General features: G+C 41.7%; 1 protein-coding gene across 2 annotated transcripts in view; it reads left to right on the top strand.

The window, feature by feature from the left end:
- The window catches only part of dlg4b (discs, large homolog 4b (Drosophila)), a 118,775-nt gene that overhangs the window by 32,397 nt on the left and 69,537 nt on the right, over positions 1-16,841 (top strand). The gene's annotated exons all lie outside the window — the stretch shown is intronic.

The raw sequence follows: 16,841 nt of genomic DNA, 5'->3' as shown, positions 1-16,841 counted from the left end.
CCTGTCACCCAGCTGTTAAGGCATGCACTGGCAACAACAGCGTCCTGGGTTTGATCCCAGGATTGCACATCATCAGAAACAAATGTATAAGAGGATGCAATGTGAGTCGCTTCGGATAAAAGCGTCTGCCAAATGCATAAATGTAAATTTGTGTGTGTGTGTGACAGTGGTGTTGTCCTAACAAAACAAGTGGTGTACTATACAATACAGCCATAACCCGACCTCAAATGGCCAAAAGACAGGGGTCAGTGTGTTGACAATTATTTCAGCATAATTCTTCACTTGTGCTTTGGGTTAGATAGTATTTAGAGTTGAGACAGATATCAACGATTGGCGATGCACTACAATATCATAAAGAGCTAAGCAGCTCAGGAGAACCCGTGACTTCAGTGTCCATAGGCCCAGAACAGATGAGGGGGTCACTGCCGGTGAACACCCGTTAAAGGTTGGGTTGTTGATTTGGAAAGGTGCTAATTTTAGCCTGCTAGCACTGCAATTATAATCCCACCCTCTATGAGATTCAGCGTCCAAAGCCAACACACACATGAATGTATTTCGTAAATCCACTTAACGAATTACAAACTAAATCCATTAAATTCTTCTGGAGGCATATGTTGATACCTAGCCTGACTACGTCAGACTTTGTACTTCCGCACAATCTCATTTCGCTTCTGTACTCGGTCTGATATAGCCAGAGATGGGAACAAGTCACATATGGCCAAGTCCAAGCAAGTCTCAAGTCTTAACTATCAAGTCTCGAGTCAAGTCTCGAGTCACAGTTTAGACAAATCAAGCAAGTCAAGTCAAGTCAAGGGTTCACCCTAAGCAAGTCAAGTCAAGTCCTGATAAGTTTCAAGTCAAGTCAAGTCGCAGTACTAAAATAAACAGAGGTTGATTTTTTAGATACATGTTTATTTTTGCACAGAAAAGATGAACTTATATACATACATTATGTATCTTATTCACATTGCTATATATGAATTATATGCATATCTGTGCAACATTAATATCTGAAAATAAAAGTGTTGCTTACACAAAAGAAATCCAGTCTGAAATGTATAATAAAATCTAATTCAATTTAATTGCAACGTCTACACAGAAACGGAAATACTTGTATCTGAGAGAATGCATTTATACAGGCTATGAAGCTTATAAACTAAGAATTGTGATTGAAAACTTGACTATTGTATGTTTTAAGTATATGATGCTGTAATACTTGTGCTGTCCATTAATGTGAACAGTAGGCCTATAGGGAATTTGCATCTATTGATGGGAATCCCGGATCATTTTATTGACTTCGGTATTGAATCTTGTTTATCAAAATGAACGAATCTTTTTCATTCGGTAGAATATAAATAAAATGTATGTTAATATAGCCCAGTGATGAAGTTATGATGCTTAATCGTCATCTCTGCGGTGGACACGCAGTATGAACGTTTCATACGTAATATATAATCTGAGAATATTTGTTTTCTATTTGAACTGGTTTCATTATTTTACAGCACAAAACGTTTTGCTGTTATTGTGAGTATAAAATTTTTTTAGACATTTAACAGATTCGAACTATGAAATTATTCTCGTCAGTATGACCGAAAAGTTTTTAAAGAGTTTTTTTAAGTTCAAGTGATCTCACCGGCGCGTCCATGTAAACCGGTCATGCAGTATATAAGAGAGCTGCTATTCAGTTTCCACACGCAGTCAACACAAACACTTGAACATGCGCACATTTAATATAGACATTCGCCTACATGTAATACAGAGAAGCCCTTCTTTATTTTAAGATGATTTTAATGTTTTAAGAACATAACAATTCGGGCTACGCCATTATAGCCAGATTCCCCAATTCATCACCTTATGAGATCAGATGTAGGCCTACCAGTGATGATCGATTATCACTTTTCTAATGATAAAAAACAACCAAAGCAAAATTATGACAAACAGAAACGATTAATTCATTATATTAGTAATCGTTTTATTACACTGACTATAAAGAAATTACTTTGTAACCTTTCCTTGTGGTTCTTATAATGTCGGATGAAATTCGACGTTGTGGTTGTCGCGTCAGAAATCCTCGCGTTGCATGCTCTGCATCTGGCAAATAATTTTTTATTTTCACGGTCCAGTTCAAAGTCCTTATAGCCAAACGTGACTATCTGTGGAGCTCGACTGTTGTCCGCCATTGTAACGGCCACAACTGTTTCAAGCCGCCAGGCGCATGCGCAGTTTCCTCTCTATCGTAACTGCTCTACAGTAATTGGCTGTTTCACCTTGTTTGGCGCGGTTTGAGTTGAGCAGCGTTAAAGGCACAGGCGCTGTAGTGCTGCCGAGTCACAATAATTATTTTAGGTAATTTCATTACTTTACAAAGTTCAAGTCATTGTCGAGTCTTCCATTTAAAGTCAAGTCAAGTCTCAAGTCACCTGCTCTCAAGTCAAAGTCAAGTCAAGTCATTATCTTACTTCTGTCAAGCAAGTCGCAAGTCCTGAAAATTGTGACTCGAGTCAGACTCGAGTCAAGTCATGTGACTCGAGTCCCCCACCTCTGGATATAGCACACCATCTCCCAATTTATCTCCGGCTCCATACCAGCCGTCCAACCAGCGATCAGAGGTCTGAGAGCCGTGATGTAGACGCTAAGCGCCGAATTTAAGATTGTAGTTTAGGTTAATCTAAGACGACAGCGGACATGAAGACACAGGATGCTATTCGCTCTGTTGTGGAGAATATTCCCGGCATTTGCGAGCTGAAGCCCGAACAAGAAGAGAGTTTGCTTCACATTTTGAATGGAGGTGATGTTGTGGCCCTACTCCCGTAAGGGTTTTGGGAAAAGTTTAATGTGTTGACTGTTACCGATCTTCAGCGAGAAACTGGGGAGGCCAAAGTCCGGCAAGTCGATAATTGTGATTTAACCCACCTCGGTGACACTGCTCCGTGATGGCAAGTCCATGGCCTTCCTCAACTTTTTTATGGTCCTTGAAGTTTTATAGGCTTTATCTCGCTGTCTTTTATCTGTCAACTCGAACTGGCACCCTTTTGACAGGTCAGTGTCTCTTTTCTTTTCCAGTCCTTGAATATTAACATGTCATGATGTAATCTCACAATTAAATTGCATCATTTCTGACAGACTGGAAATGAAGGAAGCGCTGTGTTTAACAGAACTAATCCTAACTTTGACATTTGACTGTAAATTTGTTCTTGTTTGTCTCTACTGTCAAATATGAGTTCCCTTTCTGTCGGTCTCTCGGCGTGTGTCGAGAACGACAGATGGGGTTCGCCCTTGAGAACCAATCAACTCTGACTTCTGTAGAAAAGGCGAATGAAATTTGCAGCATTCATTTACCTTTTGTTCTGCAGAGCCTTCGCTAATGACTTCTTCTTCTACATTGCCGGATCTATGACGTGTTGCAGCGGATCGTCCCTACCTGCAGCGACCTTCCCCTGGGCGTCTCGGTGGTTCCAGAGGTGTTAGAGTTTTTTCAAAAAAAGTCATTTTCAGGACTGAATGAGCAATCCCCAGCGCGGCATGTCTCGCTGTTCTCTTGGGTGCGGCACCCTCATCGAGGAGGGGGATGGACACGATCACTGCGTTAGGCGTCTGGGCGTCCAGCACGCTGAAGCAGCGTTCGTTGACACATCTGCCCGCACTGCGGCCGATCGCACCCAGATTCCCTCTTCTAAACATTCCCCAACCAACGGTGGCATACCGTCCGGATCCTCACGCATACACTCGGAAACGATGTGTGACGTAGATGAGATGTCGCTCGCAGCATCGGAGGGAGACTGGCATCCGACTCTGACGAATCCGAGCTCTACCCCCAGTGGTCGAGTTCAGGAGGAAGCAGAAGTGATGTCATCCGTGCTAACCCAGGGATACGTGGTTCCTGGGGTCGGAGCGCAGTGCAAACCGCGCCCACCCCGGGTGCAATGTTTTTCCCGGAACACTCACGGACCGTTTCCGTGAAACCAGCTCAGGCTCCCTTACTTCCCTCGATGATGGGGCTACGCCGAGATCCCCCGGGTGGAACGTCCGCCCGCGATGCACATGTGCCGCGGACGGCAACCACATGGGGGAAATCGGCAATCCTACCATCCAAAGCGCGTAATACTTCGGCATCACTGGTGTCGAAAGCTTGCGATTCTGCGGGCCAGGCTGCCTCCCCTCTCTATGCCATGGACATCCTGCAGGTCCGCCAGGCCAGGGCGTTGAGAGAGCTCCACGAGGGTAAGGCCGACCCGGGTACAATGCAGGATCTCCGCGCCGCCGCTGACAGCGCTCTACAGGCGACCAAGACGGCGGCACGGGCCCTGGGTCGGACGATGTCCACGGTAGTGTTTCCAGGAGAGACACCCCCGACTATACCTTGTGCCGCTTTCTTGATGCACCCATCTCGCCGGGTGGGTTGTTGGTAACACCGTCGAGGACTGAGCTCAGCAGTTTTTGACGGTGAAGCAGACAGTGGCAATTAGCCAATTTTTTTCACGCCGCGACTCGGCCGCCTACAGGCCTCCGAGATCTCACGTGATGTCTACTTCCCTGCAACCCAGGACCCCTTCGACATTGGCTCCGGTTCCTGTGCCCCCACAGGCGGCACCCCGGAAGCAGAGGTCGAGAGGGAACCCTCCACCCCGTCAGCAACCTTCTCGCGAAAAGGGACACTGATGGGAAGACCTAAGGAAGAAAAACATCGGGCCCGAACCTTCACAGCCACGGCTCTGATGGGTCGGTAAGGGACGACTCCTGCTTCGTCACCAAAGCCGGGCCCTTTTCAGGGCTTGGCGCCCACTTACTCCCAGAGTTTTTCTGTTCTCCCCAGGTAAAAAAGCAGAGCCAACCTTCCCTCCGGGGACCCCCGCGACATGGTTAGCTCCGCCAGCTGACGAACCACCCCCCGTGGCAATGATGAAGCAGACCGTCCCCTTGGTCCCCCTGTCACAGTCCATGGGAGCTCGAGAGCTGCCCACACTGTCTCGCTGGCTAATGAGGGCGGTCCATCTTGGTTACTCGATCCAGTTCGCAAGAGACTCTCCCAAGTTTCAGGGCATCATCTCTCCCTCTGTCAGAGGCAGGGACGCCTCCGTACTTCGGGTAGAGGTCACCACCCTTCTGGCAAAACAGGCATCGAGTTCGTCCCTCAAAACCAAGATGTTCAGTGGGTCACGACCCGCACTTCACCGTTCCCAAGAAAGACGGCGGGTTGCCCCCAAAGGTCTGTGTACCCTGAAAAGAGCACCATCACAAGCTGCCGTTCAGGGTGCTCACACAGAGGTGCGTCCTGACATCTATCAGGTGTAAGGATTTGTTCGTGGCAATCGACCTGAAGGACGCTTACATTCATGTCTTGATCCTCCTCGACACCAGCCGTTCCCACGGATCGCGTGCGAGAGGCGGGCATATCAGAGCACACGCAGAGCTCTGAAGCTCTGACCAGCTCCGTGTCTGTTGGAGGACAGCAGAAGGGGAAGGCTGTCTCCAAACAGAGGCTGGCGCACGGGATCATAGACGCCGTTACGACGGCATTCCGATCTCAGAATCTCCCATGCCCATTGGCAGTGAGGGCTCACTCCAAACGGAGTATAGCCACCTTCTGGGCACTGGCAGAAGCGCCTCTCTAGCAGACATCTGTAGAGCTGCGGGTTGAGCTACGCCCAAACACCTTCGCAAGGGTTAACAACTTTCGCGTTAACCCGGTGTCAGCCCACGTCCTGCGTGGCGACATGTATGACTGGCATCCGGGGGGGGCGTATGCCTGCGAAAGCACCTTTCCAACGTCTAATAGGTTGGGTCAGTGTGCTATCTACCACTCTTCTTACCCAAACATATGGCTAAGAAACTGGTACCTCACCAACCTCCCTTCTTACCCAGACACTGGTTAAGAACAGGCATTCCATCCATCACCAAACAAGCACCCCCTGGGGGCTGGCTGGGCAGAGCGGCTTTTCCCCTTAGGCCGGGATTCCATATGAACTATCACAGATAGCTCTAACCGGACCTAGTGCTACCGGACGTCTGTAACACCCCCTCCGTGGGCTGTTCCGTAGATGTATCCTCATGAGAATGGTTCCCACTCCTGGTAACCCATGAGCTTCCCCAGGTGGACCTCCACCTCACAGTTAACTACTCAGTCCGCACGTTCCATGCGTTCTCCTTCAAGGACGAGACCATACCTATATCCACCATATTCCTCCCCACGGGTAGGAGGTGGCCTCTGCAGCGCTTCTCTGATTAAGAGTTGCGCTCACCCGGTGTAAACCCTAGCCGGACGGCCTCTCGCCAGTAGAGAGCTAAGGCCCCGTCCGTGAAAGGTTACCGGTCAGGGCTGTACCCATCTTTCTCTAAAAAGCTCTGGAACCCCCCCGACTCCACACTGGAAGGTTACAGTTTCGGGAAAGCATCGAGCTGACACTCCCAGGCCTGTTACCGTCGCTTCGTTAGAGATTGTGACGCGATACAGCGTTGTGGCGTTTTCCATAGGCAACCCCATCTGTCGTTCTCAACACAACGTCTCGTTCCCTCCATCAGGGAACGTCTAGGTAACGGATGTAACCTCAGTTCCCTGATGGAGGGAACGTGACGTTGTGTCCCTTATGCCACAAACACGTATCGTATTCTGCTGCAGTCGTGAGAGGCTCTCAGGCTCTTCAGAACAAGAGGTAAGTGAATGCTGCGGAGCCCGGCATGCAAATTTAATTCGCCAAATTTCATTGGCCTTTCTATAGTAGTCAGAGTTGATTGGTTCTCAAGGGCGAACCCCATCTGTCGTTCTCGACACAACGTCTCGTTCCCTCCATCAGGGAACTGAGGTTACATACGTAACCAAGACGTTTAGATGCACTAATTGTACCGTGGATGCTTAGATTTACTTCACTTTATCTGTATATTTTCACATAATCATATAATAAGTATTTTGCCTGATGGTTTTGTTTTCGCCACACACCTGTGCTTACAGCGGATGTTCGAGTCGGCTGAGCCGGCGCACAACATGCGTCATAACCAAACCTTATGTGATTGGCTTACGGGTACACCAATGATTTTAAACTTCAGACAAGCGCACGTCCACGAGAAAGAAAACGCTTGTCAATCAAGCCGTTCCAGACTCTGTCTACGAAGCGAAGCCGCACAGTTTGGTATTACCAGGCTAGTTTATACCAGTCCAAAAGAAGGAGAGCAACCATGGTATTGTCTTTCAGACCCTTTGCCTGCTCCAGCAGTGTCCATCGTGTGTAAGAGCCAGTATTGGGTGTAACTAGTTACTAAGTAATTAGCTACTGTAATTTAATTACTTTTCCCTTGAAAAATGTAAGTAAGGGATTACTCTCATTTTTCCTGTAATTTAATTACAGTTACTTTTGATGTAATTAACAAAACACTTTGTGTAATATATGCGTGTGCAATAGTGGAATTGACATCAAAATTCAAAGTTTAACTTTGAAATCCATGCTTTAATTTATAATTCTCACATTTGTAATACTTTATGTAGTTTAATATAATTTATTTGAATGAATTAAATAAGCCGTTTTCTATCCTTGAATCACTTAGCTAATAGGTTGATGTAGGATATAGAAAGTAATAAGTAACTAAATACTTTTGGGACAGAGTAAGTTTTACAGTAATCTAATTACACTATTGAATATGTAATAAGTAACTAGTAATTAATTACTTTTTCAGAGTAACTTACCCAACACTGGTCAGAGCTGAACCCATGTTAATTCATCTTTCATGATCCAGACGTTTTTCGTCTCTGCTTTTTCAAAACAGACATTCGTCTGTTGTCGTTTCATCAGGAGTGTTTGATTGTTGCTGATTGTTCGTCATTCTCCCTACATTGACACAGTGGATGTGAGCGCACTGATGACGTGTGATGTCTGCGTGAAGAGGGTGCACAGTTATGGCGTTCCTAAGGGTCCAAATACATGACTTTGCAGCAAACATTCGTCTCACTGAACGTCTAACTCCACGTCTTAACTTTTTTTTTATTCTGCTATTTATTGCATTGAATTCAAGACGCAGACGAGACGTTGACGTGACGTAGACGTCACGTAAATCACGTGCAGCAGTGAAGCGTCCAGTTAGGCGTCACGTGTCATTCATGTGTAGCAGTGAAGTAATTTGTTGTCATTTTTGCTAACACGTGTTGTAACACGCTCCTATACACGGTTCAATGCAGTGTGTCAAGCGTCTACTTTGTTAACTTTCACTTCACTCATTCCTCTCACTGAACGTGACGTCTGCGTCTGTCCTAGGAACTAATGATCATCTGTTGTTTACTTGACATTCTGTTAGTTGTGTTACACACTGGTAAGGACCAGCTGTAAATCTTAGTTTATGCAGTTTGTAATGCTTTGTGTAAAGTGTTCGTGAAATACATTTAAGTCCAAAACCATGGTTATATCATTATATGTTGGGCATGTTATTACGACTTTCTGATGTTTATATTGTTCTGATGCGATCGATTATTCCTGCCACGTTTTCCGATATAATTCAGTATAACAAATAAACACCACTTTAAAATGTGGTGACCACTGCTGTGTACAGTTTATTAGTGCTTTTTGTGCTTTATAAATAAATAAACGCTTGCATTTATTTGATCTGTGTTTCACTCTATTTCCAGTAGGTGGCATAAATGCAACATTAAATGGTTTGCCAAGCCATATCTTTTTTATGTTAAATAATAATAATCTTGTGTGTGTGTATTTGCAAGGTTTTACTAATTTACTGGACAATGTCATATTATTGTATTTTTGTTTATTGTATATACAGTGTTGAATATAACAAATGAAATAGTATTCTGTGATTATGGTTATAGGCAAGGGCGAAATTTTGATTTTGACATTGGTGGGGACGTAAATAAAATTGGTCTGCCAAGCCGCATTATCGCAAAAGTTTAGAGCAGTTTCCTTCACTTATTTAAACAAAATAATATTTTAAACCTTTTTTTATATTTGACCTTATTAATTTTACACAAGTCAAAAACAACTAATATACAACAGGTCCATTTCATTTTATTTGTGTTTTATTTTTTACTTTTTTGTGATGCCAAGAAAATTCTGTCAGGGTAAATAAAAACTAAAGCAGAGGATTTCCTCCAAATCTGATAAAGCAGAAATGAATATAACACAATATTCTTATTCTGGGACTTCAAAGTCCAGAACATCTTCAAATCTACTGTTTTCTACATTGTTTTCAACCATAATTGAATGCATAACAAATGCAAAGGCTGCTTCTGCCATCTGATAAAACGACAAAACTGGTTATGCAAGGCATTGAACAATTCAAAGCTCTCATTTTAAACCACACTTAGAAACTATAATCTTTACGTATTTTCAATCTAACATTTGTCACAGTACTGAATTTATTATTACATAAATAAGTAGTTTTTTGGCACCCTCTGATTTTGATAGCTGTTTCTCAGCCAAATATCATATTGTTAATTTAACTAATTTCTTGAATTAGTACTTATTTGTTTAGTACTAATTCAACTGCATGAAAGGTGCATAGGTGGAAGAATGAAGAACTGGTTTAGACATTGATTTGTATTGCATTGTGCTTCTCTTTGAGCCACTCCTTGGTGGTCTTAGCAATACGTTTTAGGTCTCTGTCATGTTGAAGGCCGATCCACTACGCATCTTGAGTGTTCTTGTTGAGGTGAGGAGGTTCTCGTCCAAGATTTAACAGTAAATGGAACCGTCCCTCACCTCCCCAATCTGGTGAAGGCATACTGTTCCCATAGCAGAGAAAAAGCCCCAAAACATAATGTGCTTGACTAAAGAGACCAGTGTTCTTGGGGTCATAGTCAGCATTTCTCTCCCTCCAAAAACAGAGAGTTAATTTTGGCTCCATCTGACCACAGCACTTTCTCCTAAGCCTTTTCTGGATCATTTTACTGTTGATTTCTTCTATTTCCAAATAATCACACCAACAGTTGTCTCCTTCTCATTAAGCTTCTGTATGTAGCCCAAAGCATTGTGTCAGTCTACAATCTTGTCCCTGATAACCTTTGACAGCTATTAATCTAGTCTTGACCATGGTGAAGAGGTTGTGATGGAATATACAGATTGTGATGGCAGGCTTCTTTTTTAAACCTAACAAACTGACATCAGGAGTAATTTCCTAAAGTGACAGGAGTAATTTGTGTTACATATAAGCACATAACCTATACCTATTAATACAGTATATAATCAGTGGGAGCCAGATCAAATACTAATTTTACTCACCGAATTGCAAAACAATTTATAACCCTTGTTTAATGTTTCTTTTTATGGATTTTTGATTGATGTTCTGTCTCTATCATTTAAAGTAAAAACTACCATAAACATTATAGATGCTTAATTTCTTCATAAACAGGTAAACTTTCAAAATCCGCAGGGGAACAAGAAATGTTCCCACTGTATGGAAGTGATCCAAGAATATTAAATCTCAGTTAAGGTACTCATAAGGTTATAAAGGCTGAACGTTGGGTTATGGTTTCTAAAGATGTCAGTTATGTTATTTACGGGAAAGAGAAGTTGAACAATGTGGTCAAAAGTATGGAAAGTGTAAAAGAGTTAGAAATGTAGGGTTATGGTGTGAAGAGAAATGTACATGGAAGACTTATGTTCAGCAAATTAAAACAATATGCATGGTGAGCAGAAAAACATTCAACTCAACTCAACTCAACTCAACTTTATTTATATAGCGCTTTTTACAATTTTCATTGTTACAAAGCAGCTGTACATGAGACACATTTAATACAAGTATGAATTCTAAAGCAGCCCCCCCGGCCAGGCAGATAGTGCAAAACAATATGCAAACGGTGGTGAGGAACCCAAAACTCCCATCGAGAAAAAAAACCTCAGGGGAACCCAGGCCCAACCAGGGGATTCCAGTTCCCCTCTGGCAAAAGCTGCTGCCTCTGCACAAGCTCATCAGTGCTTGCACAACAAGGCTTAATAAAAATATAAAAATTAAAGATTATCATTAACAATCTAATAGCATTTGAAATGTTGTAGAAAAAAACAAAGTTGTCGCGTCCTTTATCCAGCTCTATCCTCTTAGCACTTGTCAGGTCACCGCTTCCCATTCTCAGCTCTGCCATCAGGTCTGGGCATGAACTGCATCCTGCGGTAACCTTGGAACAAAGAGACAAGACTGGCTGAGAGTAGAGTACTGTTCTGCACTCTTTGATGCAACAAGTACATCATTTGTTGTTGGATGTGTTCCTGGTTCCGGTTGATCTAAATAATGCAGCCTAAATCCTCTGAGGATTAATATTATGGAGGTGTAGTGTATGCAAGATTAAAAAGATGAGTCTTTAGTCTAGATTTAAACTGACAGAGTGTGTCTGCCTCCCGGACCGTGCAGGGAAGAATATTCCAAAGTTTAGGCGCTAGATAAGAAAAGGATCTACCACCTGCACTTGATTTTGAAATTCTAGGTATTACCAACTGACAGGACCCCTTAGAGCGTAATGTACGTGGTGGTCTGTAATACAATAGAAGTTCATTCAAATACTGCGGCGCTAGACCATGTAGGGCTTTATAGGTAATAAGCAAGATCTTAAAGTTAATGCGATGCTTTATAGGTAACCAGTGCAAGGTTGACAGAACCGGGGTTATATGCTCATACTTTTTTGTACGTGTAAGAACTCGAGCTGCCGCGTTTTGAACCAGTTGCAGTTTTTGTAATAGGCCCGCAGGGCAACCACCTAGAAGTGCATTACAGTAATCTAGTCTTGATGTCATGAATGCATGAATTAATTTCTCTGCATCTGACAGTGACAGCATATGACGTAATTTAGATATATTCTTAAGATGGAAAAATGCAACTTTACAGGTGTTTGCGACATGGCTTTCAAATGAGAGAGTACTGTCAAATACAACTGTATTTGATACAATTTGTATTTATTCGATGAAACTGCTGGGTTTCATGAGGCATCGAGGAAATATAAAGTTGAGTATCATCAGCATAACAGTGAAAGCTAATTCCGTGTCGCTTTATTATATCTCCTAGAGGTAGCATGTATAATGCGAAGAGCAGGGGTCCCAAGACTGAGCCCTGTGGTACACCGTACTGGACTTGTGATTTGCGGGACACCTCATTGTTTATTGCTACAAATTGAAAACGGTCGGATAAATAAGACTTAAACCATTTCAATGCTATTCCGTTAATGCCGACGTAATTTTCGAGTCTATGTAGAAGTATGCTGTGGTCAATGGTGTCAAATGCAGCACTGAGGTCTAGCAGCACCAATAACGAAATACAGCCACGGTCAGACGCTAAAAGCAGATCATTTGTAACTCTGATCAAAGCAGTCTCTGTACTGTGACATGCTCGAAATCCAGACTGGAATTCATCATTAATGTCATTCCTTTGGAGGAAGGAGCATAATTGGGTTGAAACTACTTTTTCCAGAACTTTAGATATAAAAGGTAAATTCGATATAGGCCTGTAATTCCCTAGTTCTTTAGGGTCGAGTTTGGGTTTTTTTAAAAGAGGCCTTATAACAGCCACCTTAAATGCTTTAGGCACATGTCCTAATGTCAGAGATGAGTTAATAATACTAAGAAGAGGATCTATAATTTCGGGGAGCATTTCTTTCAGTAGTTTTGTAGGTATAGGGTCTAGCATGCATGTTGATGATTTAGATGATTTAATGATTTTAGACAGTTCATCGTGATCTACTGTAGAAAATAATTGCAATTTCTCCTTAGGGGTGCTGTAGTTAGTTTGTTCAGCGGATTTCACTACAGGTTGCATTGTTATAATTTTTTCTCTTATATCTTGGATTTTACTTGTGAAGTAGTTCATAAATTCATCACTGTTATGCTGATAATCAGAATCTGACGTCGATGACGACTTATTTTTTGTTAATTTAGCCACGGTGTTAAATAAGAACCTAGGGTTGTGATGGTTTTCCTCTATTAGTGTTGAAAAGTAGGCGGATCTAGACGTTTTTATTGCATTCCTGTAATTTCGAGTACTATCCTTCCATGCTATACGAAATACCTCTAGATTCGTTTTCTTAAAGTTGCGCTCCATTTTACGGGATGCTTTTTTTAGAGTCTGAGTGTGTTCATTATACCACGGTGTTGGGCTGCTATTTTTAATTTTCTTTAAACGCAGAGGAGCAACTGTGTCTAATATTTCCGAGAAAGTAGAGTTAAAATTTTCAATAGTAGTGTCAAAATCGTCAACGTTATTACTCATGCTGGATATTTTAGACAATTCAGGCAGATTTGGTAGTTGAAGTAATCGTTCTACCATATTTGTAACAAGGAGTTTGATTTGCAGCCGTAGGCCATTGAAGCAAACATAATATCAGATAATGATCCGAAATATCTTCACTCTGCTGAACGATTTTAACATCGTCCACATTTATACCATAAGAAAGTATTAAATCTAAAGTATGATTACGAAGGTGAGTGGGTCCTGACACATGTTGACTAACGCCCATGGAGTTAAGAGTGTCTTTGAAAGCCAGTCCCAAGGCATCTGTATCATTGTCTACATGGATATTAAAGTCACCGACGACAAGGACTCTATCTGCGGCCAGTACTAGTTCTGATAAGAACCCACCAAAATCTTTAATAAAATCTGTGTGGTGCCCTGGAGGCCTATATACAATAGCTAGAATAAATTTTAAAAATGTTTTGTCCTTAGTAATAGGTGTCGATACGTGAAGTACCATGACTTCAAAAGAACTGTACTTAAAATTAGACTTCTGAGAGGTAATAAAAGAATTCTTGTAAAGTGCAGCGACACCTCCCCCTCTACCTTTTAGACGAGGCTCGTGTTTATAGTAATAATCATGGGGAACGGATTCATTTAGAGTAATAAAATCATCTGGCTTTAGCCATGTTTCTGTCAAACAAAGCATGTCTATTTTATGATCGGTTATCAAATCGTTAACAAAAAGTGCTTTATTTGAGAGAGATCTAATATTAAGCAATCCGAGTCGTAACAGCTGATTATCTGTATTTTGTTCATGTTTGATTTGTTTAACGTTTATTAAATTACTTTCAAGAGGTTTACGCAATATCTTATGTTTGCTAATCCGGGGGACAGACACAGTCTCTATTTTATGTTGTTTGTAAGAAGGGATTATTACATGTTGTATATTTTGTGTATTCTGTAACGCGAGACGGCAAGCAGACAGTTGGTTAAGCCATTCTGTCTCCTTCCTGACCTGGGCCCTAGGTAGTCAGCCTTTAGCATTATTAAGACTGTGTGCCAAATTTCTAGAGAGGAGGAAAACCCCATCCCAGGAGGGATGGAGACCATCTCGTTTCAACAGGTCAGGTCTGCCCTCAAAACTCTTCCAGTTATTTATAAAATCTATATTATTCTGCAGGCACCACTCAGACAACCAGCCATTTAGTGATGATAATCTGCTATAAATCTCATCACCACGGTAAGCAGTAAGGGGGCCAGAGAATATTACAGTGTCTGACATCGATTTCACTACTAGATATATAATATGTACATTATTATAGCTTATAAAGCAATTTTCTGATATCCGTGGAGGGATCTAAAGATCTGAGGAGCAAACAGCTTTTCAAATTAAACAAGAAGAGAGAACCCAATTATAAAAATATTTAAGATAGTGATAAGAGTACAAAGGACTGAAATAAATTTATATTGTAGCTGGGTCCAGTCTCACGTTGCTGCCCTCGAAAGTTCGATAATTCCCACTTATATCCGTAAGTAACGTCTTGATTTAGTAACATTAAAAGTGTTTAGTAACATTACACATTAATGGTACATTAAACATAAATGTTACCAATAATTAAGTAGCATTAAAACATTACATAATTATCTGCTAACAGTAATACAGCAACGTAGCACTATTTCCAGGGCCCGGTTTTTCAAAAGTAATCCACTAGGATTTTGGATAACGGATTGGATCAAATCTTGAAAATGTGTTTTTCGAAAGAAAAAACGGATTACATAATCGGATTAGATCACGTAATCCAATCTTGGTTTTGATCCGGATCAAACCTTTAGTTTGGGTTTTTCAGAACTTTTTTGTAGGATTTGGATCACTTTGATCCAAAAAAATCTGGATTAAACTGATCCCATCAGAAGGGTGATTCAGCATGGATTCAATGCCCAAAATGTAATGAAAACTTTAAAAATGTATCAAATAATACTATATTTGTATAATGCAGTATCTTACAAGATATCCTATTTATTCATAAGGTTTTAATATTTTATTTGTTCATCCATCAGGCTACAGTGTTTAGGTTGGCTTTAACGTATTCAGCCTTTCAGTAGAGGCCTACAGCAAAGTAGAAAGAGTTTGGCCTCATAAAATAATCCTCCAAACAGTTGTCAAACTTGACCACAAACAATACATTTCATTCTGTCACTAATTGATATATATATTCATCACAATCGAAAATATTTTTGTTTTTAGAATATTTATTAGTGATGCATGCAATGATTACAGAATAACCCAAAAAATGCAAAGAATGCCAATCACTGATTTTTTATATCCAAAACAAATCCAAATCAGACATAGTGTCTAACTATTTCGTCCCTTGTTGCACGTCCTGTCGCTCGTTCTGGCACAATGCAGGAGGTTGGTTAGTGTCTCCAAGGGGCTCAGGTGCATCATTGTCAGCACAGAGAGGGACATTGCGCTTAGTAGCGATGTTGTGCAGGACAATACAGGCAAGGGTTATGTTGCATGATTTCTGTGGTGTCCGCTCTCAGAACTCCATTTAAACGCTCAATTGCTCAATTGTTTGTGTTGTAGGTCTCAGATGAGCGGACTTGCTATAAGAGGATAAGGTGGTTTTTTTCTTGTTTTTAGTTTTTTTTAAATGTGTCATCAATCAAGATTCTTATTTTGGTGACTAAGAGACACCTAGTGGTGAAAAGTACATGCTGTGTATTTAATTCCATTAATGCTATTTCTTCCTGTTGGACATGTTGGCAAGAAGGAATTCCATAAAAAACAAATCCAAAAGGACAGGATAATTTGAGTGAATACATTTTCCACGTTGACCAATCTCACGTGTAGGGCGAACGGGAGGGGACATGCTCGTTTCACTAAGTTTTGTCGTGGCCATGAGATATTACCCCTTGGGAATGTGATAATATGTTGTGAGCAAGAATAAGCAAGGTCAATGTGAGATCAGTCAAATGATTACAACATACTCAAACTTTAATTTACTATTCCAAAAAGAAAGAATTCGCTTACTTTCAGTTAATAACTGTTTAAAGGTATTGTCAGTATAAACACATAAAACTGGTTGTATGTTCAGGCAGACGCAGACGTCGCGTTCAGTGAGACGCAAACGTCACGTTCGGCAGTTGGGCGAGTCAAGCAACAGACGCAGACGTCACGCTCGGCAGACGCAGACGTCACGCTCGGAAGACGCAGACGTCACGTTGAGTGAGACGTGTGTGTGCTGGGTAGTTATTGTTTTGGACCGAAAGGGACGCCATACACAGTGGTATGCAAAATAATAGTGCACATGACCAGTCACAGAATTTGGCCAAAACATTTTGATTAAGTGAACGTTTTTTGGTCCTTTTCCTTTCACAGACGATATATAATTATTCAACTATTATTTGACCACTATACTATGCGATATAAAGAGATTTCCAACCAACATGCCATCCTGCTTTTAAATCAGCTTTGACTAAAAGTGATCAGACTTATTACCTGGCGGCTTCAGGGGACTCACTGACGGGAGGACCTCCTCTCTGGCGCGGTGCCAACACTGATGATGATGCGCTTGACCTTGTAGTCGGAGGCGGGGCTGCAAGAAATATTGTGAATGTTCTTAAGAAATGAACCAATTGTATGAACGAGTTGAGAATGAGATATAGTTAAAGAGAAAGCAACCAAAAACAGC

Source organism: Triplophysa dalaica, chromosome 20 (genome assembly GCF_015846415.1).
Source record: "Triplophysa dalaica isolate WHDGS20190420 chromosome 20, ASM1584641v1, whole genome shotgun sequence".
NCBI classification, from domain to species: domain Eukaryota; kingdom Metazoa; phylum Chordata; class Actinopteri; order Cypriniformes; family Nemacheilidae; genus Triplophysa; species Triplophysa dalaica.
Note: the sequence above shows the minus strand (reverse complement) of the source record. Positions and strands in the feature narration are given on the sequence as shown.